Source organism: Platichthys flesus, chromosome 20, assembly GCF_949316205.1.
Source record: "Platichthys flesus chromosome 20, fPlaFle2.1, whole genome shotgun sequence".
NCBI classification, from domain to species: Eukaryota; Metazoa; Chordata; class Actinopteri; order Pleuronectiformes; family Pleuronectidae; genus Platichthys; species Platichthys flesus.
Window position 1 is genome coordinate 6,127,684 of NC_084964.1, and position 25,542 is coordinate 6,153,225.

At 39.2% G+C, this 25,542-nt stretch overlaps 22 non-coding genes across 22 annotated transcripts; all 22 read left to right on the forward strand.

Moving 5' to 3' along the window:
* The first annotated feature begins 1,463 nt into the window (after nt 1-1,463).
* trnar-ucu (transfer RNA arginine (anticodon UCU)) lies at nt 1,464-1,555 on the forward strand. Its single transcript is given in 2 exon segments — nt 1,464-1,500; nt 1,520-1,555. It is a non-coding gene; the product is annotated as a tRNA-Arg (tRNA).
* Nucleotides 1,556-3,104: 1,549 nt separating this feature from the next.
* trnar-ucu (transfer RNA arginine (anticodon UCU)) lies at nt 3,105-3,196 on the forward strand. Its single transcript is given in 2 exon segments — nt 3,105-3,141; nt 3,161-3,196. It is a non-coding gene; the product is annotated as a tRNA-Arg (tRNA).
* An 837-nt stretch (nt 3,197-4,033) lies between these two features.
* trnar-ucu (transfer RNA arginine (anticodon UCU)) lies at nt 4,034-4,125 on the forward strand. The gene is given in 2 exon segments: nt 4,034-4,070; nt 4,090-4,125. It is a non-coding gene; the product is annotated as a tRNA-Arg (tRNA).
* Nucleotides 4,126-4,750: 625 nt separating this feature from the next.
* On the forward strand, nt 4,751-4,842 carry trnar-ucu (transfer RNA arginine (anticodon UCU)). Its single transcript is given in 2 exon segments — nt 4,751-4,787; nt 4,807-4,842. It is a non-coding gene; the product is annotated as a tRNA-Arg (tRNA).
* A 638-nt stretch (nt 4,843-5,480) lies between these two features.
* On the forward strand, nt 5,481-5,572 carry trnar-ucu (transfer RNA arginine (anticodon UCU)). Its single transcript is given in 2 exon segments — nt 5,481-5,517; nt 5,537-5,572. It is a non-coding gene; the product is annotated as a tRNA-Arg (tRNA).
* Nucleotides 5,573-6,409: 837 nt separating this feature from the next.
* On the forward strand, nt 6,410-6,501 carry trnar-ucu (transfer RNA arginine (anticodon UCU)). Its single transcript is given in 2 exon segments — nt 6,410-6,446; nt 6,466-6,501. It is a non-coding gene; the product is annotated as a tRNA-Arg (tRNA).
* Nucleotides 6,502-7,126: 625 nt separating this feature from the next.
* trnar-ucu (transfer RNA arginine (anticodon UCU)) lies at nt 7,127-7,218 on the forward strand. The gene is given in 2 exon segments: nt 7,127-7,163; nt 7,183-7,218. It is a non-coding gene; the product is annotated as a tRNA-Arg (tRNA).
* Nucleotides 7,219-9,014: 1,796 nt separating this feature from the next.
* On the forward strand, nt 9,015-9,106 carry trnar-ucu (transfer RNA arginine (anticodon UCU)). The gene is given in 2 exon segments: nt 9,015-9,051; nt 9,071-9,106. It is a non-coding gene; the product is annotated as a tRNA-Arg (tRNA).
* Nucleotides 9,107-11,405: 2,299 nt separating this feature from the next.
* On the forward strand, nt 11,406-11,497 carry trnar-ucu (transfer RNA arginine (anticodon UCU)). The gene is given in 2 exon segments: nt 11,406-11,442; nt 11,462-11,497. It is a non-coding gene; the product is annotated as a tRNA-Arg (tRNA).
* Nucleotides 11,498-12,137: 640 nt separating this feature from the next.
* trnar-ucu (transfer RNA arginine (anticodon UCU)) lies at nt 12,138-12,229 on the forward strand. The gene is given in 2 exon segments: nt 12,138-12,174; nt 12,194-12,229. It is a non-coding gene; the product is annotated as a tRNA-Arg (tRNA).
* A 1,569-nt stretch (nt 12,230-13,798) lies between these two features.
* On the forward strand, nt 13,799-13,890 carry trnar-ucu (transfer RNA arginine (anticodon UCU)). Its single transcript is given in 2 exon segments — nt 13,799-13,835; nt 13,855-13,890. It is a non-coding gene; the product is annotated as a tRNA-Arg (tRNA).
* A 1,062-nt stretch (nt 13,891-14,952) lies between these two features.
* On the forward strand, nt 14,953-15,044 carry trnar-ucu (transfer RNA arginine (anticodon UCU)). The gene is given in 2 exon segments: nt 14,953-14,989; nt 15,009-15,044. It is a non-coding gene; the product is annotated as a tRNA-Arg (tRNA).
* Nucleotides 15,045-15,881: 837 nt separating this feature from the next.
* Nucleotides 15,882-15,973, forward strand: trnar-ucu (transfer RNA arginine (anticodon UCU)). The gene is given in 2 exon segments: nt 15,882-15,918; nt 15,938-15,973. It is a non-coding gene; the product is annotated as a tRNA-Arg (tRNA).
* Nucleotides 15,974-16,598: 625 nt separating this feature from the next.
* trnar-ucu (transfer RNA arginine (anticodon UCU)) lies at nt 16,599-16,690 on the forward strand. Its single transcript is given in 2 exon segments — nt 16,599-16,635; nt 16,655-16,690. It is a non-coding gene; the product is annotated as a tRNA-Arg (tRNA).
* Nucleotides 16,691-17,542: 852 nt separating this feature from the next.
* Nucleotides 17,543-17,634, forward strand: trnar-ucu (transfer RNA arginine (anticodon UCU)). The gene is given in 2 exon segments: nt 17,543-17,579; nt 17,599-17,634. It is a non-coding gene; the product is annotated as a tRNA-Arg (tRNA).
* A 640-nt stretch (nt 17,635-18,274) lies between these two features.
* On the forward strand, nt 18,275-18,366 carry trnar-ucu (transfer RNA arginine (anticodon UCU)). The gene is given in 2 exon segments: nt 18,275-18,311; nt 18,331-18,366. It is a non-coding gene; the product is annotated as a tRNA-Arg (tRNA).
* A 638-nt stretch (nt 18,367-19,004) lies between these two features.
* On the forward strand, nt 19,005-19,096 carry trnar-ucu (transfer RNA arginine (anticodon UCU)). Its single transcript is given in 2 exon segments — nt 19,005-19,041; nt 19,061-19,096. It is a non-coding gene; the product is annotated as a tRNA-Arg (tRNA).
* A 640-nt stretch (nt 19,097-19,736) lies between these two features.
* On the forward strand, nt 19,737-19,828 carry trnar-ucu (transfer RNA arginine (anticodon UCU)). The gene is given in 2 exon segments: nt 19,737-19,773; nt 19,793-19,828. It is a non-coding gene; the product is annotated as a tRNA-Arg (tRNA).
* A 638-nt stretch (nt 19,829-20,466) lies between these two features.
* Nucleotides 20,467-20,770, forward strand: trnar-ucu (transfer RNA arginine (anticodon UCU)). The gene is made up of 2 exons: nt 20,467-20,503; nt 20,735-20,770. It is a non-coding gene; the product is annotated as a tRNA-Arg (tRNA).
* A 2,558-nt stretch (nt 20,771-23,328) lies between these two features.
* On the forward strand, nt 23,329-23,420 carry trnar-ucu (transfer RNA arginine (anticodon UCU)). Its single transcript is given in 2 exon segments — nt 23,329-23,365; nt 23,385-23,420. It is a non-coding gene; the product is annotated as a tRNA-Arg (tRNA).
* A 638-nt stretch (nt 23,421-24,058) lies between these two features.
* Nucleotides 24,059-24,150, forward strand: trnar-ucu (transfer RNA arginine (anticodon UCU)). Its single transcript is given in 2 exon segments — nt 24,059-24,095; nt 24,115-24,150. It is a non-coding gene; the product is annotated as a tRNA-Arg (tRNA).
* An 850-nt stretch (nt 24,151-25,000) lies between these two features.
* On the forward strand, nt 25,001-25,092 carry trnar-ucu (transfer RNA arginine (anticodon UCU)). Its single transcript is given in 2 exon segments — nt 25,001-25,037; nt 25,057-25,092. It is a non-coding gene; the product is annotated as a tRNA-Arg (tRNA).
* Nucleotides 25,093-25,542: the final 450 nt, after the last annotated feature.

Sequence of the window (25,542 nt, forward strand, 5' to 3'; positions counted from 1 at the left end):
ATACAATGTGCACACATGATACAAAGAGACATACTAAGTAGAAGTAAGGATCTCTGGTGCAATAGATTGTGCATTGGACTTCTAGACAATAATCAGGCAAGTCATTTAAAGGTTGTGGGTTTGAGTCCCCCCAGAGTCCGGCTTTATACATTCAAATGACAAGATTGGGTGTGTACATGTTCTTCACTGTTTTATCAATGCCACATATTACTCAATGGAGTGACATGTGAAAATCTACACAATAGCCTCCTCACAGGTATTCAAAGGTTGTGTTTGATTCCGACCAGAGTCAATTTTATACATCAGGTCACTGTGAGCTTAAACTGTCCAATTTTCAGTTTCTGTGATTTCAGTCACACTGAAGAAGTAATTCACACTCTTTAAGTTATTTCCCCATTATACTCAAGCATTAGAGACCATGAAATCTGCCAGGATGACCAATCCGTCAGTCGTCAGTACACAGACATGTTATATAATGTGTCCAAACTCTCCGAACAGACTCACCCAAGATTGATATGTGGCTCTGTGGCGCAAAGGATAGCGCATTGGACTTCTAGACAATAATCAGGCAAGTAATTCAGAGGTTGAGGGTTCGAGTCCCTCCATAGTCGGTCTCTTTAGATCATATGGAATCATTTAATTAGGACTAGATATTAAATGTCTCTGCATTTGCAGCATTTCAATATCCACACTAATGTTCAGATAAACACACATGTTATACAATGTGCACACATGATACAAAGAGACATACTAAGTAGAAGTAAGGATCTCTGGTGCAATAGATAGTGCATTGGACTTCTAGACAATAATCAGGCAAGTAATTCAAAGGTTGTGGGTTTGAGTCCCCCCAGAGTCCGGCTTTATACATTAAACCGTGAATGAAAACTGACAAGATTGAGTGTGTACATGTTCTTCACTGTTTTATCAATGCCACATATTACTCAATGGAGTGACATGTGAAAATCTACACAATAGCCTCCTCACAGGGATTCAAAGGTTCTGTTTGATTCCGACCAGAGTCAATTTTATACATCAGGTCACTTTGAGCTTAAACTGTCCAATTTTCAGTTTCTGTGATTTCAGTCACACTGAAGAAGTAATTCACACTCTTTATAAGTTATTTCCCCATTATACTCAAGCATTAGAGACCATGAAATCTGCCAGGATGACCAATCCGTCAGTCGTCAGTACACAGACATGTTATATAATGTGTCCAAACTCTCCGAACAGACTCACTCAAGGTTGATATGAGGCTCTGTGGCGCAATGGATAGCGCATTGGACTTCTAGACAATAATCAGGCAAGTAATTCAAAGGTTAACTCTTTAAGTTATTTCCCCATTATACTCAAGCATTAGAGACCATGAAATCTGCCATGATGACCAATCCGTCAGTCATCAGTACACACACATGTTATATAATGTGTCCAAACTCTCCGAACAGACTCACCCAAGGTTGATATGTGGCTCTGTGGCGCAATGGATAGCGCATTGGACTTCTAGACAATAATCAGGCAAGTAATTCAAAGGTTGAGGGTTCGAGTCCCTCCAGAGTCGGTCTTTTTATATTATATGGAATCATTTAATTAGGACTAGATATTAAATATCTCTGCATTTGCAGCATTTCAATATCCACACTAATGTTCAGATAAACACACATGTTATACAATGTGCACACATGATACAAAGAGACATACTAAGTAGAAGTAAGGATCTCATTTGCAATAGATAGTGCATTGGACTTCTAGACAATAATCAGGCAAGTAATTCAAAGGTTGTGGGTTTGAGTCCCCCCAGAGTCCGGCTTTATACATTAAACCGTGAATGAAAACTGACAAGATTGAGTGTGTACATGTTCTTCACTGTTTTATCAATGCCACATATTACTCAATGGAGTGACATGTGAAAATCTACACAATAGCCTCCTCACAGGGATTCAAAGGTTGTGTTTGATTCCGACCAGAGTCAATTTTATACATCAGGTCACTTTGAGCTTAAACTGTCCAATTTTCAGTTTCTGTGATTTCAGTCACACTGAAGAAGTAATTCACACTCTTTATAAGTTATTTCCCCATTATACTCAAGCATTAGAGACCATGAAATCTGCCAGGATGACCAATCCGTCAGTCGTCAGTACACAGACATGTTATATAATGTGTCCAAACTCTCCGAACAGACTCACTCAAGGTTGATATGAGGCTCTGTGGCGCAATGGATAGCGCATTGGACTTCTAGACAATAATCAGGCAAGTAATTCAAAGGTTAACTCTTTAAGTTATTTCCCCATTATACTCAAGCATTAGAGACCATGAAATCTGCCAGGATGACCAATCCGTCAGTCGTCAGTACACAGACATGTTATATAATGTGTCCAAACTCTCCGAACAGACTCACTCAAGCTTGATATGAGGCTCTGTGGCGCAATGGATAGCGCATTGGACTTCTAGACAATAATCCCTCCAGAGTCGGTCTCTTTAGATTAATTGGATTCATTTAATTAGGACTAGATATTAAATGTCTCTGCATTTGCAGCATTTCAATATCCACACTAATGTTCAGATAAACACACATGTTATACAATGTGCACACATGATACAAAGAGACATACTAAGTAGAAGTAAGGATCTCTGGTGCAATAGATAGTGCATTGGACTTCTAGACAATAATCAGGCAAGTAATTCAAAGGTTGTGGGTTTGAGTCCCCCCAGAGTCCGGCTTTATACATTAAACCGTGAATGAAAACTGACAAGATTGAGTGTGTACATGTTCTTCACTGTTTTATCAATGCCACATATTACTCAATGGAGTGACATGTGAAAATCTACACAATAGCCTCCTCACAGGGATTCAAAGGTTGTGTTTGATTCCGACCAGAGTCAATTTTAAACATCAGGTCACTTTGAGCTTAAACTGTCCAATTTTCAGTTTCTGTGATTTCAGTCACACTGAAGAAGTAATTCACACTCTTTAAGATATTTCCCCATTATACTCAAGCATTAGAGACCATGAAAACTGCCAGGATGAGCAATCCGTCAGTCGTCAGTACACAGACATGTTATATAATGTGTCCAAACTCTCCGAACAGACTCACTCAAGGTTGTTATGAGGCTCTGTGGCGCAATGGATAGCGCATTGGACTTCTAGACAATAATCAGACAAGTAATTCAAAGGTTGAGGGTTCGAGTCCCTCCAGAGTCGGTCTCTTTAGATTATATGGATTCATTTATTTAGGACTAGATATTGAATGTGTCTACATTTGCAGCATTTCAATATCCACACTAATGTTCAGATAAACACACATGTTACACAATGTGCACACACGATACAAAGAGACATACTAAGTAGAAGTAAGGATCTCTGGCCCAATAGATAGTGCATTGGACTTCTAGACAATAATCAGGCAAGTCATTTAAAGGTTGTGGGTTTGAGTCCCCCCAGAGTCCGGCTTTATACTTTAAACTGACAAGATTGAGTGTGTACATGTTCTTCACTGTTTTATCAATGCCACATATTACTCAATGGAGTGACATGTGAAAATCTACACAATAGCCTCCTCAAAGGGATTCAAAGGTTGTGTTTGAGTCCCACCAGAGTAAATTTTATACATCAGGTCACTGTGAGCTTAAACTGTCCAATTTTCAGTTTCTGTGATTTCAGTCACACTGAAGAAGTAATTCACACTCTTTAAGTTATTTCCCCATTATACTCAAGCATTAGAGACCATGAAATCTGCCAGGATGACCAATCCGTCAGTCGTTCGTACACAGACATGTTATATAATGTGTCCAAACTCTCCGAACAGACTCAACCAAGGTTGATATGTGGCTCTGTGGCGCAATGGATAGCGCATTGGACTTCTAGACAATAATCAGGCAAGTAATTCAAAGGTTAACTCTTTAAGTTATTTCCCCATTATACTCAAGCATTAGAGACCATGAAATCTGCCAGGAAGACCAATCCGTCAGTTGTCAGTACACAGACATGTTATATAATGTGTCCAAACTCTCCGAACAGACTCACCCAAGGTTGATATGTGGCTCTGTGGCGCAATGGATAGCGCATTGGACTTCTAGACAATAATCAGGCAAGTAATTCAAAGGTTGAGGGTTCGAGTCCCTCCAGAGTCGGTCTCTTTAGATTATATGGAATCATTTAATTAGGACTAGATATTAAATGTCTCTGCATTTGCAGCATTTCAATATCCACACTAATGTTCAGATAAACACACATGTTATACAATGTGCACACATGATACAAAGAGACATACTAAGTAGAAGTAAGGATCTCTGGTGCAATAGATTGTGCATTGGACTTCTAGACAATAATCAGGCAAGTCATTTAAAGGTTGTGGGTTTGAGTCCCCCCAGAGTCCGGCTTTATACATTCAAATGACAAGATTGGGTGTGTACATGTTCTTCACTGTTTTATCAATGCCACATATTACTCAATGGAGTGACATGTGAAAATCTACACAATAGCCTCCTCACAGGTATTCAAAGGTTGTGTTTGATTCCGACCAGAGTCAATTTTATACATCAGGTCACTGTGAGCTTAAACTGTCCAATTTTCAGTTTCTGTGATTTCAGTCACACTGAAGAAGTAATTCACACTCTTTAAGTTATTTCCCCATTATACTCAAGCATTAGAGACCATGAAATCTGCCAGGATGACCAATCCGTCAGTCGTCAGTACACAGACATGTTATATAATGTGTCCAAACTCTCCGAACAGACTCACCCAAGATTGATATGTGGCTCTGTGGCGCAATGGATAGCGCATTGGACTTCTAGACAATAATCAGGCAAGTAATTCAGAGGTTGAGGGTTCGAGTCCCTCCATAGTCGGTCTCTTTAGATCATATGGAATCATTTAATTAGGACTAGATATTAAATGTCTCTGCATTTGCAGCATTTCAATATCCACACTAATGTTCAGATAAACACACATGTTATACAATGTGCACACATGATACAAAGAGACATACTAAGTAGAAGTAAGGATCTCTGGTGCAATAGATAGTGCATTGGACTTCTAGACAATAATCAGGCAAGTAATTCAAAGGTTGTGGGTTTGAGTCCCCCCAGAGTCCGGCTTTATACATTAAACCGTGAATGAAAACTGACAAGATTGAGTGTGTACATGTTCTTCACTGTTTTATCAATGCCACATATTACTCAATGGAGTGACATGTGAAAATCTACACAATAGCCTCCTCACAGGGATTCAAAGGTTGTGTTTGATTCCGACCAGAGTCAATTTTAAACATCAGGTCACTTTGAGCTTAAACTGTCCAATTTTCAGTTTCTGTGATTTCAGTCACACTGAAGAAGTAATTCACACTCTTTAAGATATTTCCCCATTATACTCAAGCATTAGAGACCATGAAAACTGCCAGGATGAGTAATCCGTCAGTCGTCAGTACACAGACATGTTATATAATGTGTCCAAACTCTCCGAACAGACTCACTCAAGGTTGTTATGAGGCTCTGTGGCGCAATGGATAGCGCATTGGACTTCTAGACAATAATCAGACAAGTAATTCAAAGGTTGAGGGTTCGAGTCCCTCCAGAGTCGGTCTCTTTAGATTATATGGATTCATTTATTTAGGACTAGATATTGAATGTGTCTACATTTGCAGCATTTCAATATCCACACTAATGTTCAGATAAACACACATGTTACACAATGTGCACACACGATACAAAGAGACATACTAAGTAGAAGTAAGGATCTCTGGCCCAATAGATAGTGCATTGGACTTCTAGACAATAATCAGGCAAGTCATTTAAAGGTTGTGGGTTTGAGTCCCCCCAGAGTCCGGCTTTATACTTTAAACTGACAAGATTGAGTGTGTACATGTTCTTCACTGTTTTATCAATGCCACATATTACTCAATGGAGTGACATGTGAAAATCTACGCAATAGCCTCCTCAAAGGGATTCAAAGGTTGTGTTTGAGTCCCACCAGAGTAAATTTTATACATCAGGTCACTGTGAGCTTAAACTGTCCAATTTTCAGTTTCTGTGATTTCAGTCACACTGAAGAAGTAATTCACACTCTTTAAGTTATTTCCCCATTATACTCAAGCATTAGAGACCATGAAATCTGCCAGGATGACCAATCCGTCAGTCGTTCGTACACAGACATGTTATATAATGTGTCCAAACTCTCCGAACAGACTCAACCAAGGTTGATATGTGGCTCTGTGGCGCAATGGATAGCGCATTGGACTTCTAGACAATAATCAGGCAAGTAATTCAAAGGTTAACTCTTTAAGTTATTTCCCCATTATACTCAAGCATTAGAGACCATGAAATCTGCCAGGAAGACCAATCCGTCAGTTGTCAGTACACAGACATGTTATATAATGTGTCCAAACTCTCCGAACAGACTCACCCAAGGTTGATATGTGGCTCTGTGGCGCAATGGATAGCGCATTGGACTTCTAGACAATAATCAGGCAAGTAATTCAAAGGTTGAGGGTTCGAGTCCCTCCAGAGTCGGTCTCTTTAGATTATATGGAATCATTTAATTAGGACTAGATATTAAATGTCTCTGCATTTGCAGCATTTCAATATCCACACTAATGTTCAGATAAACACACATGTTATACAATGTGCACACATGATACAAAGAGACATACTAAGTAGAAGTAAGGATCTCTGGTGCAATAGATTGTGCATTGGACTTCTAGACAATAATCAGGCAAGTCATTTAAAGGTTGTGGGTTTGAGTCCCCCCAGAGTCCGGCTTTATACATTCAAATGACAAGATTGGGTGTGTACATGTTCTTCACTGTTTTATCAATGCCACATATTACTCAATGGAGTGACATGTGAAAATCTACACAATAGCCTCCTCACAGGTATTCAAAGGTTGTGTTTGATTCCGACCAGAGTCAATTTTATACATCAGGTCACTGTGAGCTTAAACTGTCCAATTTTCAGTTTCTGTGATTTCAGTCACACTGAAGAAGTAATTCACACTCTTTAAGTTATTTCCCCATTATACTCAAGCATTAGAGACCATGAAATCTGCCAGGATGACCAATCCGTCAGTCGTCAGTACACAGACATGTTATATAATGTGTCCAAACTCTCCGAACAGACTCACCCAAGATTGATATGTGGCTCTGTGGCGCAATGGATAGCGCATTGGACTTCTAGACAATAATCAGGCAAGTAATTCAGAGGTTGAGGGTTCGAGTCCCTCCATAGTCGGTCTCTTTAGATCATATGGAATCATTTAATTAGGACTAGATATTAAATGTCTCTGCATTTGCAGCATTTCAATATCCACACTAATGTTCAGATAAACACACATGTTATACAATGTGCACACATGATACAAAGAGACATACTAAGTAGAAGTAAGGATCTCTGGTGCAATAGATAGTGCATTGGACTTCTAGACAATAATCAGGCAAGTAATTCAAAGGTTGTGGGTTTGAGTCCCCCCAGAGTCCGGCTTTATACATTAAACCGTGAATGAAAACTGACAAGATTGAGTGTGTACATGTTCTTCACTGTTTTATCAATGCCACATATTACTCAATGGAGTGACATGTGAAAATCTACACAATAGCCTCCTCACAGGGATTCAAAGGTTCTGTTTGATTCCGACCAGAGTCAATTTTATACATCAGGTCACTTTGAGCTTAAACTGTCCAATTTTCAGTTTCTGTGATTTCAGTCACACTGAAGAAGTAATTCACACTCTTTATAAGTTATTTCCCCATTATACTCAAGCATTAGAGACCATGAAATCTGCCAGGATGACCAATCCGTCAGTCGTCAGTACACAGACATGTTATATAATGTGTCCAAACTCTCCGAACAGACTCACTCAAGGTTGATATGAGGCTCTGTGGCGCAATGGATAGCGCATTGGACTTCTAGACAATAATCAGGCAAGTAATTCAAAGGTTAACTCTTTAAGTTATTTCCCCATTATACTCAAGCATTAGAGACCATGAAATCTGCCATGATGACCAATCCGTCAGTCGTCAGTACACAGACATGTTATATAATGTGTCCAAACTCTCCGAACAGACTCACCCAAGGTTGATATGTGGCTCTGTGGCGCAATGGATACCGCATTGGACTTCTAGACAATAATCAGGCAAGTAATTCAAAGGTTGAGGGTTTGAGTCCCTCCAGAGTCGGTCTCTTTAGATTATATGGAATCATTTAATTAGGACTAGATATTAAATGTCTCTGCATTTGCAGTATTTCAATATCCACACTAATGTTCAGATAAACACACATGTTATACAATGTGCACACATGATACAAAGAGACATACTAAGTAGAAGTAAGGATCTCTGGTGCAATAGATAGTGCATTGGACTTCTAGACAATAATCAGGCAAGTAATTCAAAGGTTGTGGGTTTGAGTCCCCCCAGAGTCCGGCTTTATACATTAAACCGTGAATGAAAACTGACAAGATTGAGTGTGTACATGTTCTTCACTGTTTTATCAATGCCACATATTACTAAATTGAGTGACATGTGAAAATCTACACAATAGCCTCCTCACAGGGATTCAAAGGTTGTGTTTGATTCCGACCAGAGTCAATTTTATACATCAGGTCACTTTGAGCTTAAACTGTCCAATTTTCAGTTTCTGTGATTTCAGTCACACTGAAGAAGTAATTCACACTCTTTATAAGTTATTTCCCCATTATACTCAAGCATTAGAGACCATGAAATCTGCCAGGATGACCAATCCGTCAGTCGTCAGTACACAGACATGTTATATAATGTGTCCAAACTCTCCGAACAGACTCACTCAAGGTTGATATGAGGCTCTGTGGCGCAATGGATAGCGCATTGGACTTCTAGACAATAATCAGGCAAGTAATTCAAAGGTTAACTCTTTAAGTTATTTCCCCATTATACTCAAGCATTAGAGACCATGAAATCTGCCATGATGACCAATCCGTCAGTCGTCAGTACACACACATGTTATATAATGTGTCCAAACTCTCCGAACAGACTCACCCAAGGTTGATATGTGGCTCTGTGGCGCAATGGATAGCGCATTGGACTTCTAGACAATAATCAGGCAAGTAATTCAAAGGTTGAGGGTTCGAGTCCCTCCAGAGTCGGTCTTTTTATATTATATGGAATCATTTAATTAGGACTAGATATTAAATATCTCTGCATTTGCAGCATTTCAATATCCACACTAATGTTCAGATAAACACACATGTTATACAATGTGCACACATGATACAAAGAGACATACTAAGTAGAAGTAAGGATCTCATTTGCAATAGATAGTGCATTGGACTTCTAGACAATAATCAGGCAAGTAATTCAAAGGTTGTGGGTTTGAGTCCCCCCAGAGTCCGGCTTTATACATTAAACCGTGAATGAAAACTGACAAGATTGAGTGTGTACATGTTCTTCACTGTTTTATCAATGCCACATATTACTCAATGGAGTGACATGTGAAAATCTACACAATAGCCTCCTCACAGGGATTCAAAGGTTGTGTTTGATTCCGACCAGAGTCAATTTTATACATCAGGTCACTTTGAGCTTAAACTGTCCAATTTTCAGTTTCTGTGATTTCAGTCACACTGAAGAAGTAATTCACACTCTTTATAAGTTATTTCCCCATTATACTCAAGCATTAGAGACCATGAAATCTGCCAGGATGACCAATCCGTCAGTCGTCAGTACACAGACATGTTATATAATGTGTCCAAACTCTCCGAACAGACTCACTCAAGGTTGATATGAGGCTCTGTGGCGCAATGGATAGCGCATTGGACCTCTAGACAATAATCAGGCAAGTAATTCAAAGTTTGAGGGTTTGAGTCCCTCCAGAGTCGTTCTGTTTAGATTATATGGAATCATTTAATTAGGACTAGATATTAAATGTCTCTGCATTTGCAGCATTTCAATATCCACACTAATGTTCAGATAAACACACATGTTATACAATGTGCACACATGATATAAAGAGACATACTAAGTAGAAGTAAGGACCTCTGGTGCAATAGATAGTGCATTGGACTTCTAGACAATAATCAGGCAAGTAATTCAAAGGTTGTGAGTTTGAGTCCCCCCAGAGTCCGGCTTTATACATTAAACCGTGAATGAAAACTGACAAGATTGAGTGTGTACATGTTCTTCACTGTTTTATCAATGCCACATATTACTCAATGGAGTGACATGTGAAAATCTACACAATAGCCTCCTCACAGGGATTCAAAGGTTGTGTTTGATTCCGACCAGAGTCAATTTTATACATCAGGTCACTGTGAGCTTAAACTGTCCAATTTTCAGTTTCTGTGATTTTAGTCACACTGAAGAAGTAATTCACACTCTTTAAGTTATTTCCCCATTATACTCAAGCATTAGAGACCATGAAATCTGCCAGGATGACCAATCCGTCAGTCGTTCGTACACAGACATGTTATATAATGTGACCAAACTCTCCGAACAGACTCACCCAAGGTTGATATGTGGCTCGGTGGCGCAATGGCTAGCGCATTGGACTTCTAGACAACAATCAGGCAAGTAATTCAAAGATTGAGGGTTCGAGTCCCTCCATAGACGTTCTGTTTAGATTATATGGAATCATTTAATTAGGACTAGATATTAAATGTCTCTGCATTTGCAGCATTTCAATATCCACACTAATGTTCAGATAAACACACATGTTATACAATGTGCACACATGATACAAAGAGACATACTAAGTAGAAGTAAGGATCTCTGGTGCAATAGATTGTGCATTGGACTTCTAGACAATAATCAGGCAAGTCATTTAAAGGTTGTGGGTTTGAGTCCCCCCAGAGTCCGGCTTTATACATTCAAATGACAAGATTGGGTGTGTACATGTTCTTCACTGTTTTATCAATGCCACATATTACTCAATGGAGTGACATGTGAAAATCTACACAATAGCCTCCTCACAGGGATTCAAAGGTTGTGTTTGATTCCGACCAGAGTCAATTTTATACATCAGGTCACTGTGAGCTTAAACTGTCCAATTTTCAGTTTCTGTGATTTCAGTCACACTGAAGAAGTAATTCACACTCTTTAAGTTATTTCCCCATTATACTCAAGCATTAGAGACCATGAAATCTGCCAGGATGACCAATCCGTCAGTCGTTCGTACACAGACATGTCATATAATGTGTCCAAACTCTCCGAACAGACTCAACCAAGGTTGATATGTGGCTCTGTGGCGCAATGGATAGCGCATTGGACTTCTAGACAATAATCAGGCAAGTAATTCAAAGGTTAACTCTTTAAGTTATTTCCCCATTATACTCAAGCATTAGAGACCATGAAATCTGCCAGGAAGACCAATCCGTCAGTTGTCAGTACACAGACATGTTATATAATGTGTCCAAACTCTCCGAACAGACTCACCCAAGGTTGATATGTGGCTCTGTGGCGCAATGGATAGTGCATTGGACTTCTAGACAATAATCAGGCAAGTAATTCAAAGGTTGAGGGTTCGAGTCCCTCCAGAGTCGGTCTCTTTAGATTATATGGAATCATTTAATTAGGACTAGATATTAAATGTCTCTGCATTTGCAGCATTTCAATATCCACACTAATGTTCAGATAAACACACATGTTATACAATGTGCACACATGATACAAAGAGACATACTAAGTAGAAGTAAGGATCTCTGGTGCAATAGATAGTGCATTGGACTTCTAGACAATAATCAGGCAAGTAATTCAAAGGTTGTGGGTTTGAGTCCCCCCAGAGTCCGGCTTTATACATTAAACCGTGAATGAAAACTGACAAGATTGAGTGTGTACATGTTCTTCACTGTTTTATCAATGCCACATATTACTCAATGGAGTGACATGTGAAAATCTACACAATAGCCTCCTCACAGGGATTCAAAGGTTCTGTTTGATTCCGACCAGAGTCAATTTTATACATCAGGTCACTTTGATCTTAAACTGTCCAATTTTCAGTTTCTGTGATTTCAGTCACACTGAAGAAGTAATTCACACTCTTTATAAGTTATTTCCCCATTATACTCAAGCATTAGAGACCATGAAATCTGCCAGGATGACCAATCCGTCAGTCGTCAGTACACAGACATGTTATATAATGTGTCCAAACTCTCCGAACAGACTCACTCAAGGTTGATATGAGGCTCTGTGGCGCAATGGATAGCGCATTGGACTTCTAGACAATAAGCAGGCAAGTAATTCAAAGGTTGAGGGTTCGAGTCCCTCCAGAGTCGGTCTCTTTAGATTATATGGAATCATTTAATTAGGACTAGATATTAAATGTCTCTGCATTTGCAGCATTTCAATATCCACACTAATGTTCAGATAAACACACATGTTATACAATGTGCACACATGATACAAAGAGACATACTAAGTAGAAGTAAGGATCTCTGGTGCAATAGATTGTGCATTGGACTTCTAGACAATAATCAGGCAAGTCATTTAAAGGTTGTGGGTTTGAGTCCCCCCAGAGTCCGGCTTTATACATTCAAATGACAAGATTGGGTGTGTACATGTTCTTCACTGTTTTATCAATGCCACATATTACTCAATGGAGTGACATGTGAAAATCTACACAATAGCCTCCTCACAGGTATTCAAAGGTTGTGTTTGATTCCGACCAGAGTCAATTTTATACATCAGGTCACTGTGAGCTTAAACTGTCCAATTTTCAGTTTCTGTGATTTCAGTCACACTGAAGAAGTAATTCACACTCTTTAAGTTATTTCCCCATTATACTCAAGCATTAGAGACCATGAAATCTGCCAGGATGACCAATCCGTCAGTCGTCAGTACACAGACATGTTATATAATGTGTCCAAACTCTCCGAACAGACTCACCCAAGATTGATATGTGGCTCTGTGGCGCAATGGATAGCGCATTGGACTTCTAGACAATAATCAGGCAAGTAATTCAGGGGTTGAGGGTTCGAGTCCCTCCATAGTCGGTCTCTTTAGATCATATGGAATCATTTAATTAGGACTAGATATTAAATGTCTCTGCATTTGCAGCATTTCAATATCCACACTAATGTTCAGATAAACACACATGTTATACAATGTGCACACATGATACAAAGAGACATACTAAGTAGAAGTAAGGATCTCTGGTGCAATAGATAGTGCATTGGACTTCTAGACAATAATCAGGCAAGTAATTCAAAGGTTGTGGGTTTGAGTCCCCCCAGAGTCCGGCTTTATACATTAAACCGTGAATGAAAACTGACAAGATTGAGTGTGTACATGTTCTTCACTGTTTTATCAATGCCACATATTACTCAATGGAGTGACATGTGAAAATCTACACAATAGCCTCCTCACAGGGATTCAAAGGTTCTGTTTGATTCCGACCAGAGTCAATTTTATACATCAGGTCACTTTGAGCTTAAACTGTCCAATTTTCAGTTTCTGTGATTTCAGTCACACTGAAGAAGTAATTCACACTCTTTATAAGTTATTTCCCCATTATACTCAAGCATTAGAGACCATGAAATCTGCCAGGATGACCAATCCGTCAGTCGTCAGTACACAGACATGTTATATAATGTGTCCAAACTCTCCGAACAGACTCACTCAAGGTTGATATGAGGCTCTGTGGCGCAATGGATAGCGCATTGGACTTCTAGACAATAATCAGGCAAGTAATTCAAAGGTTAACTCTTTAAGTTATTTCCCCATTATACTCAAGCATTAGAGACCATGAAATCTGCCATGATGACCAATCCGTCAGTCGTCAGTACACAGACATGTTATATAATGTGTCCAAACTCTCCGAACAGACTCACCCAAGGTTGATATGTGGCTCTGTGGCGCAATGGATAGCGCATTGGACTTCTAGACAATAATCAGGCAAGTAATTCAAAGGTTGAGGGTTCGAGTCCCTCCAGAGTCGGTCTCTTTAGATTATATGGAATCATTTAATTAGGACTAGATATTAAATGTCTCTGCATTTGCAGCATTTCAATATCCACACTAATGTTCAGATAAACACACATGTTATACAATGTGCACACATGATACAAAGAGACATACTAAGTAGAAGTAAGGATCTCTGGTGCAATAGATAGTGCATTGGACTTCTAGACAATAATCAGGCAAGTAATTCAAAGGTTAACTCTTTAAGTTATTTCCCCATTATACTCAAGCATTAGAGACCATGAAATCTGCCAGGATGACCAATCCGTCAGTCGTCAGTACACAGACATGTTATATAATGTGTCCAAACTCTCCGAACAGACTCACTCAAGCTTGATATGAGGCTCTGTGGCGCAATGGATAGCGCATTGGACTTCTAGACAATAATCCCTCCAGAGTCGGTCTCTTTAGATTAATTGGATTCATTTAATTAGGACTAGATATTAAATGTCTCTGCATTTGCAGCATTTCAATATCCACACTAATGTTCAGATAAACACACATGTTATACAATGTGCACACATGATACAAAGAGACATACTAAGTAGAAGTAAGGATCTCTGGTGCAATAGATAGTGCATTGGACTTCTAGACAATAATCAGGCAAGTAATTCAAAGGTTGTGGGTTTGAGTCCCCCCAGAGTCCGGCTTTATACATTAAACCGTGAATGAAAACTGACAAGATTGAGTGTGTACATGTTCTTCACTGTTTTATCAATGCCACATATTACTCAATGGAGTGACATGTGAAAATCTACACAATAGCCTCCTCACAGGGATTCAAAGGTTGTGTTTGATTCCGACCAGAGTCAATTTTAAACATCAGGTCACTTTGAGCTTAAACTGTCCAATTTTCAGTTTCTGTGATTTCAGTCACACTGAAGAAGTAATTCACACTCTTTAAGATATTTCCCCATTATACTCAAGCATTAGAGACCATGAAAACTGCCAGGATGAGCAATCCGTCAGTCGTCAGTACACAGACATGTTATATAATGTGTCCAAACTCTCCGAACAGACTCACTCAAGGTTGTTATGAGGCTCTGTGGCGCAATGGATAGCGCATTGGACTTCTAGACAATAATCAGACAAGTAATTCAAAGGTTGAGGGTTCGAGTCCCTCCAGAGTCGGTCTCTTTAGATTATATGGATTCATTTATTTAGGACTAGATATTGAATGTGTCTACATTTGCAGCATTTCAATATCCACACTAATGTTCAGATAAACACACATGTTACACAATGTGCACACACGATACAAAGAGACATACTAAGTAGAAGTAAGGATCTCTGGCCCAATAGATAGTGCATTGGACTTCTAGACAATAATCAGGCAAGTCATTTAAAGGTTGTGGGTTTGAGTCCCCCCAGAGTCCGGCTTTATACTTTAAACTGACAAGATTGAGTGTGTACATGTTCTTCACTGTTTTATCAATGCCACATATTACTCAATGGAGTGACATGTGAAAATCTACACAATAGCCTCCTCAAAGGGATTCAAAGGTTGTGTTTGAGTCCCACCAGAGTAAATTTTATACATCAGGTCACTGTGAGCTTAAACTGTCCAATTTTCAGTTTCTGTGATTTCAGTCACACTGAAGAAGTAATTCACACTCTTTAAGTTATTTCCCCATTATACTCAAGCATTAGAGACCATGAAATCTGCCAGGATGACCAATCCGTCAGTCGTTCGTACACAGACATGTTATATAATGTGTCCAAACTCTCCGAACAGACTCAACCAAGGTTGATATGTGGCTCTGTGGCGCAATGGATAGCGCATTGGACTTCTAGACAATAATCAGGCAAGTAATTCAAAGGTTAACTCTTTAAGTTATTTCCCCATTATACTCAAGCATTAGAGACCATGAAATCTGCCAGGAAGACCAATCCGTCAGTTGTCAGTACACAGACATGTTATATAATGTGTCCAAACTCTCCGAACAGACTCACCCAAGGTTGATATGTGGCTCTGTGGCGCAATGGATAGCGCATTGGACTTCTAGACAATAATCAGGCAAGTAATTCAAAGGTTGAGGGTTCGAGTCCCTCCAGAGTCGGTCTCTTTAGATTATATGGAATCATTTAATTAGGACTTGATATTAAATGTCTCTGCATTTGCAGCATTTCAATATCCACACTAATGTTCAGATAAACACACATGTTATACAATGTGCACACATGATACAAAGAGACATACTAAGTAGAAGTAAGGATCTCTGGTGCAATAGATTGTGCATTGGACTTCTAGACAATAATCAGGCAAGTCATTTAAAGGTTGTGGGTTTGAGTCCCCCCAGAGTCCGGCTTTATACATTCAAATGACAAGATTGGGTGTGTACATGTTCTTCACTGTTTTATCAATGCCACATATTACTCAATGGAGTGACATGTGAAAATCTACACAATAGCCTCCTCACAGGTATTCAAAGGTTGTGTTTGATTCCGACCAGAGTCAATTTTATACATCAGGTCACTGTGAGCTTAAACTGTCCAATTTTCAGTTTCTGTGATTTCAGTCACACTGAAGAAGTAATTCACACTCTTTAAGTTATTTCCCCATTATACTCAAGCATTAGAGACCATGAAATCTGCCAGGATGACCAATCCGTCAGTCGTCAGTACACAGACATGTTATATAATGTGTCCAAACTCTCCGAACAGACTCACCCAAGATTGATATGTGGCTCTGTGGCGCAATGGATAGCGCATTGGACTTCTAGACAATAATCAGGCAAGTAATTCAGAGGTTGAGGGTTCGAGTCCCTCCATAGTCGGTCTCTTTAGATCATATGGAATCATTTAATTAGGACTAGATATTAAATGTCTCTGCATTTGCAGCATTTCAATATCCACACTAATGTTCAGATAAACACACATGTTATACAATGTGCACACATGATACAAAGAGACATACTAAGTAGAAGTAAGGATCTCTGGTGCAATAGATAGTGCATTGGACTTCTAGACAATAATCAGGCAAGTAATTCAAAGGTTGTGGGTTTGAGTCCCCCCAGAGTCCGGCTTTATACATTAAACCGTGAATGAAAACTGACAAGATTGAGTGTGTACATGTTCTTCACTGTTTTATCAATGCCACATATTACTCAATGGAGTGACATGTGAAAATCTACACAATAGCCTCCTCACAGGGATTCAAAGGTTGTGTTTGATTCCGACCAGAGTCAATTTTATACATCAGGTCACTTTGAGCTTAAACTGTCCAATTTTCAGTTTCTGTGATTTCAGTCACACTGAAGAAGTAATTCACACTCTTTATAAGTTATTTCCCCATTATACTCAAGCATTAGAGACCATGAAATCTGCCAGGATGACCAATCCGTCAGTCGTCAGTACACAGACATGTTATATAATGTGTCCAAACTCTCCGAACAGACTCACTCAAGGTTGATATGAGGCTCTGTGGCGCAATGGATAGCGCATTGGACTTCTAGACAATAATCAGGCAAGTAATTCAAAGGTTAACTCTTTAAGTTATTTCCCCATTATACTCAAGCATTAGAGACCATGAAATCTGCCATGATGACCAATCCGTCAGTCGTCAGTACACACACATGTTATATAATGTGTCCAAACTCTCCGAACAGACTCACACAAGGTTGATATGTGGCTCTGTGGCGCAATGGATAGCGCATTGGACTTCTAGACAATAATCAGGCAAGTAATTCAAAGGTTGAGGGTTCGAGTCCCTCCAGAGTCGGTCTCTTTATATTATATGGAATCATTTAATTAGGACTAGATATTAAATGTCTCTGCATTTGCAGCATTTCAATATCCACACTAATGTTCAGATAAACACACATGTTATACAATGTGCACACATGATACAAAGAGACATACTAAGTAGAAGTAAGGATCTCATTTGCAATAGATAGTGCATTGGACTTCTAGACAATAATCAGGCAAGTAATTCAAAGGTTGTGGGTTTGAGTCCCCCCAGAGTCCGGCTTTATACATTAAACCGTGAATGAAAACTGACAAGATTGAGTGTGTACATGTTCTTCACTGTTTTATCAATGCCACATATTACTCAATGGAGTGACATGTGAAAATCTACACAATAGCCTCCTCACAGGGATTCAAAGGTTGTGTTTGATTCCGACCAGAGTCAATTTTATACATCAGGTCACTTTGAGCTTAAACTGTCCAATTTTCAGTTTCTGTGATTTCAGTCACACTGAAGAAGTAATTCACACTCTTTATAAGTTATTTCCCCATTATACTCAAGCATTAGAGACCATGAAATCTGCCAGGATGACCAATCCGTCAGTCGTCAGTACACAGACATGTTATATAATGTGTCCAAACTCTCCGAACAGACTCACTCAAGGTTGATATGAGGCTCTGTGGCGCAATGGATAGCGCATTGGACCTCTAGACAATAATCAGGCAAGTAATTCAAAGGTTGAGGGTTCGAGTCCCTCCAGAGTCGTTCTGTTTAGATTATATGGAATCATTTAATTAGGACTAGATATTAAATGTCTCTGCATTTGCAGCATTTCAATATCCACACTAATGTTCAGATAAACACACATGTTATACAATGTGCACACATGATATAAAGAGACATACTAAGTAGAAGTAAGGACCTCTGGTGCAATAGATAGTGCATTGGACTTCTAGACAATAATCAGGCAAGTAATTCAAAGGTTGTGAGTTTGAGTCCCCCCAGAGTCCGGCTTTATACATTAAACCGTGAATGAAAACTGACAAGATTGAGTGTGTACATGTTCTTCACTGTTTTATCAATGCCACATATTACTCAATGGAGTGACATGTGAAAATCTACACAATAGCCTCCTCACAGGGATTCAAAGGTTGTGTTTGATTCCGACCAGAGTCAATTTTATACATCAGGTCACTGTGAGCTTAAACTGTCCAATTTTCAGTTTCTGTGATTTTAGTCACACTGAAGAAGTAATTCACACTCTTTAAGTTATTTCCCCATTATACTCAAGCATTAGAGACCATGAAATCTGCCAGGATGACCAATCCGTCAGTCGTTCGTACACAGACATGTTATATAATGTGACCAAACTCTCCGAACAGACTCACCCAAGGTTGATATGTGGCTCGGTGGCGCAATGGCTAGCGCATTGGACTTCTAGACAACAATCAGGCAAGTAATTCAAAGGTTGAGGGTTCGAGTCCCTCCAGAGTCGTTCTGTTTAGATTATATGGAATCATTTAATTAGGACTAGATATTAAATGTCTCTGCATTTGCAGCATTTCAATATCCACACTAATGTTCAGATAAACACACATGTTATACAATGTGCACACATGATACAAAGAGACATACTAAGTAGAAGTAAGGATCTCATTTGCAATAGATAGTGCATTGGACTTCTAGACAATAATCAGGCAAGTAATTCAAAGGTTGTGGGTTTGAGTCCCCCCAGAGTCAGGCTTTATACATTAAACCGTGAATGAAAACTGACAAGATTGAGTGTGTACATGTTCTTCACTGTTTTATCAATGCCACATATTACTCAATGGAGTGACATGTGAAAATCTACACAATAGCCTCCTCACAGGGATTCAAAGGTTGTGTTTGATTCCGACCAGAGTCAATTTTATACATCAGGTCACTTTGAGCTTAAACTGTCCAATTTTCAGTTTCTGTGATTTCAGTCACACTGAAGAAGTAATTCACACTCTTTATAAGTTATTTCCCCATTATACTCAAGCATTAGAGACCATGAAATCTGCCAGGATGACCAATCCGTCAGTCGTCAGTACACAGACATGTTATATAATGTGTCCAAACTCTCCGAACAGACTCACTCAAGGTTGATATGAGGCTCTGTGGCGCAATGGATAGCGCATTGGACCTCTAGACAATAATCAGGCAAGTAATTCAAAGGTTGAGGGTTCGAGTCCCTCCAGAGTCGTTCTGTTTAGATTATATGGAATCATTTAATTAGGACTAGATATTAAATGTCTCTGCATTTGCAGCATTTCAATATCCACACTAATGTTCAGATAAACACACATGTTATACAATGTGCACACATGATATAAAGAGACATACTAAGTAGAAGTAAGGACCTCTGGTGCAATAGATAGTGCATTGGACTTCTAGACAATAATCAGGCAAGTAATTCAAAGGTTGTGGGTTTGAGTCCCCCCAGAGTCCGGCTTTATACATTAAACCGTGAATGAAAACTGACAAGATTGAGTGTGTACATGTTCTTCACTGTTTTATCAATGCCACATGTTACTCAATGGAGTGACATGTGAAAATCTACACAATAGCCTCCTCACAGGGATTCAAAGGTTGTGTTTGATTCCGACCAGAGTCAATTTTATACATCAGGTCACTGTGAGCTTAAACTGTCCAATTTTCAGATTCTGTGATTTCAGTCACACTGAAGAAGTAATTCACACTCTTTAAGTTATTTCCCCATTATACTCAAGCATTAGAGACCATGAAATCTGCCAGGATGACCAATCCGTCAGTCGTTCGTACACAGACATGTTATATAATGTGTCCAAACTCTCCGAACAGACTCACCCAAGGTTGATATGTGGCTCTGTGGCGCAATGGATAGCGCATTGGACTTCTAGACAATAATCAGGCAAGTAATTCAAAGGTTAACTCTTTAAGTTATTTCCCCATTATACTCAAGCATTAGAGACCATGAAATCGGCCAGGATGACCAATCCGTCAGTCGTCAGTACACAGACATGTTATATAATGTGTCCAAATTCTCCGAACAGACTCACCCAAGGTTGATATGTGGCTCTGTGGCGAAATGGATAGCGCATTGGACTTCTAGACAATAATCAGGCAAGTAATTCAAAGGTTGAGGGTTCGAGTCCCTCCAGAGTCGGTCTCTTTAGATTATATGGAATCATTTAATTAGGACTAGATATTAAATATCTCTGCATTTGCAGCATTTCAATATCCACACTAATGTTCAGATAAACACACATGTTATACAATGTGCACACATGATACAAAGAGACATACTAAGTAGAAGTAAGGATCTCATTTGCAATAGATAGTGCATTGGACTTCTAGACAATAATCAGGCAAGTAATTCAAAGGTTGAGGGTTCGAGTCCCTCCAGAGTCGGTCTCTTTAGATTATATGGAATCATTTAATTAGGACTAGATATTAAATGTCTCTGCATTTGCAGCATTTCAATATCCACACTAATGTTCAGATAAACACACATGTTATACAATGTGCACACATGATACAAAGAGACATACTAAGTAGAAGTAAGGATCTCTGGGGCAATAGATAGTGCATTGGACTTCTAGACAATAATCAGGCAAGTAATTCAAAGGTTGTGGGTTTGAGTCCCCCCAGAGTCCGGCTTTATACATTAAACCGTGAATGAAAACTGACAAGATTGAGTGTGTACATGTTCTTCACTGTTTTATCAATGCCACATATTACTCAATGGAGTGACATGTGAAAATCTACACAATAGCCTCCTCACAGGGATTCAAAGGTTGTGTCTGATTCCGACCAGAGTCAATTTTATACATCAGGTCACTGTGAGCTTAAACTGTCCAATTTTCAGTTTCTGTGATTTCAGTCACACTGAAGAAGTAATTCACACTCTTTAAGTTATTTCCCCATTATACTCAAGCATTAGAGACCATGAAATCTGCCAGGATGACCAATCCGTCAGTCGTCAGTACACAGACATGTTATATAATGTGTCCAAACTCTCCGAACAGACTCAACCAAGGTTGATATGTGGCTCGGTGGCGCAATGGCTAGCGCATTGGACTTCTAGACAATAATCAGGCAAGTAATTCAAAGATTGAGGTTTCGAGTCCCTCCATAGACGTTCTGTTTAGATTATATGGAATCATTTAATTAGGACTAGATATTAAATGTCTCTGCATTTGCAGCATTTCAATATCCACACTAATGTTCAGATAAACACACATGTTATACAATGTGCACACATGATATAAAGAGACATACTAAGTAGAAGTAAGGACCTCTGGTGCAATAGATAGTGCATTGGACTTCTAGACAATAAGCAGGCAAGTAATTGAAAGGTTGTGGGTTTGAGTCCCCCCAGAGTCCGGCTTTATACATTAAACCGTGAATGAAAACTGACAAGATTGAGTGTGTACATGTTCTTCACTGTTTTATCAATGCCACATATTACTCAATGGAGTGACATGTGAAAATCTACACAATAGCCTCCTCACAGGGATTCAAAGGTTGTGTTTGATTCCGACCAGAGTCAATTTTATACATCAGGTCACTGTGAGCTTAAACTGTTCAATTTTCAGTTTCTGTGATTTCAGTCACACTGAAGAAGTAATTCACACTCTTTAAGTTATTTCCCCATTATACTCAAGCATTAGAGACCATGAAATCTGCCAGGATGACCAATCCGTCAGTCGTTCGTACACAGACATGTTATATAATGTGTCCAAACTCTCCGAACAGACTCAACCAAGGTAGATATGTGGCTCTTTGGCGCAATGGATAGCGCATTGGACTTCTAGACAATAATCAGGCAAGTAATTCAAAGGTTAACTCTTTAAGTTATTTCCCCATTATACTCAAGCATTAGAGACCATGAAATCTGCCAGGATGACCAATCCGTCAGTCGTCAGTACACAGACATGTTATATAATGTGTCCAAACTCTCCGAACAGACCTCACCCAAGGTTGATATGTGGCTCTGCGGCGCAATGGATAGCGCATTGGACTTCTAGACAATAATCAGGCAAGTAATTCAAAGGTTGAGGGTTCGAGTCCCCCCAGAGTCGGTCTCTTTAAATTATATGGAATCATTTAATTAGGACTAGATATTAAATGTCTCTGCATTTGCAGCACTTCAATATCCACACTAATGTTCAGATAAACACACATGTTATACAATGTGCACACATGATACAAAGAGACATACTAAGTAGAAGTAAGGATCTCTGGTGCAATAGATAGTGCATTGGACTTCTAGACAATAATCAGGCAAGTAATTCAAAGGTTGTGGGTTTGAGTCCCCCCAGAGTCCGGCTTTATACATTAAACCGTGAATGAAAACTGACAAGATTGAGTGTGTACATGTTCTTCACTGTTTTATCAATGCCATATATTACTCAATGGAGTGACATGTGGAAATCTACACAATAGCCTCCTCACAGGGATTCAAAGGTTGTGTTTGATTCCGACCAGAGTCAATTTTATACATCAGGTCACTTTGAGCTTAAACTGTCCAATTTTCAGTTTCTGTGATTTCAGTCACACTGAAGAAGTAATTCACACTCTTTATAAGTTATTTCCCCATCATACTCAAGCATTAGAGACCATGAAATCTGCCAGGATGACCAATCCGTCAGTCGTCAGTACACAGACATGTTATATAATGTGTCCAAACTCTCTGAACAGACTCACTCAAGGTTGATATGAGGCTCTGTGTCGCAATGGATAGCGCATTGGACTTCTAGACAATAATCAGGCAAGTAATTCAAAGGTTGAGGGTTCGAGTCCCTCCAGAGTCGTTCTGTTTAGATTATATGGAATCATTTAATTAGGACTAGATATTAAATGTCTCTGCATTTGCAGCATTTCAATATCCACACTAATGTTCAGATAAACACACATGTTATACAATGTGCACACATGATATAAAGAGACATACTAAGTAGAAGTAAGGACCTCTGGTGCAATAGATAGTGCATTGGACTTCTAGACAATAATCAGGCAAGTAATTCAAAGGTTGTGGGTTTGAGTCCCCCCAGAGTCCGGCTTTATACATTAAACCGTGAATGAAAACTGACAAGATTGAGTGTGTACATGTTCTTCACTGTTTTATCAATGCCACATATTACTCAATGGAGTGACATGTGAAAATCTACACAATAGCCTCCTCACAGGGATTCAAAGGTTGTGTTTGATTCCGACCAGAGTCAATTTTATACATCAGGTCACTTTGAGCTTAAACTGTCCAATTTTCAGTTTCTGCTATTTCAGTCACACTGAAGAAGTAATTCACACTCTTTAAGATATTTCCCCATTATACTCAAGCATTAGAGACCATGAAATCTGCCATGATGACCAATCCGTCAGTCGTCAGTACACAGACATGTTATATAATGTGTCCAAACTCTCCGAACAGACTCACTCAAGGTTGTTATGAGGCTCTGTGGCGCAATGGATAGCGCATTGGACTTCTAGACAATAATCAGACAAGTAATTCAAAGGTTGAGGGTTCGAGTCCCTCCAGAGTCGGTCTCTTTAGATTATATGGATTCATTTATTTAGGACTAGATATTGAATGTCTCTACATTTGCAGCATTTCAATATCCACACTAATGTTCAGATAAACACTAATGTTATACAATGTGCACACATGATACAAAGAGACAAAGTAAGTAGAAGTAAGGATCTCTGGTGCAATAGATAGTGCATTGGACTTCTAGACAATAATCAGGCAAGTAATTCAAAGGTTTTGGGTTTGAGTCCCCCCAGAGTCCGGCTTTATACATTAAACCGTGAATGAAAACTGACAAGATTGAGTGTGTACATGTTCTTCACTGTTTTATCAATGCCACATATTACTCAATGGAGTGACATGTGAAAATCTACACAATTGCCTCCTCACAGGGATTCAAAGGTTGTGTTTGATTCTGACCAGAGTCAATTTTATACATCAGGTCACTGTGAGCTTAAACTGTCCAATTTTCAGTTTCTGTGATTTCAGTCACACTGAAGAAGTAATTCACACTCTTTAAGTTACTTCCCCATTATACTCAAGCATTAGAGACCATGAAATCTGCCAGGATGACCAATCCGTCAGTCGTTCGTACACAGACATGTTATATAATGTGTCCAAACTCTCCGAACAGACTCAACCAAGGTTGATATGTGGCTCTGTGGCGCAATGGATAGCGCATTGGACTTCTAGACAATAATCAGGCAAGTAATTCAAAGGTTAACTCTTTAAGTTATTTCCCCATTATACTCAAGCATTAGAGACCATGAAATCTGCCAGGATGACCAATCCGTCAGTCGTCAGTACACAGACATGTTATATAATGTGTCCAAACTCTCCGAACAGACTCACCCAAGGTTGATATGTGGCTCTGTGGCGCAATGGATAGTGCATTGGACTTCTAGACAATAATCAGGCAAGTAATTCAAAGGTTGAGGGTTCGAGTCCCTCCAGAGTCGGTCTCTTTAGATTATATGGAATCATTTAATTAGGACTAGATATTAAATGTCTCTGCATTTGCAGCATTTCAATATCCACACTAATGTTCAGATAAACACACATGTTATACAATGTGCACACATGATACAAAGAGACATACTAAGTAGAAGTAAGGATCTCTGGTGCAATAGATTGTGCATTGGACTTCTAGACAATAATCAGGCAAGTCATTTAAAGGTTGTGGGTTTGAGTCCCCCCAGAGTCCGGCTTTATACATTCAAATGACAAGATTGGGTGTGTACATGTTCTTCACTGTTTTATCAATGCCACATATTACTCAATGGAGTGACATGTGAAAATCTACACAATAGCCTCCTCAAAGCGATTCAAAGGTTGTGTTTGAGTCCCACCAGAGTAAATTTTATACATCAGGTCACTGTGAGCTTAAAAAGTCCAATTTTCAGTTTCTG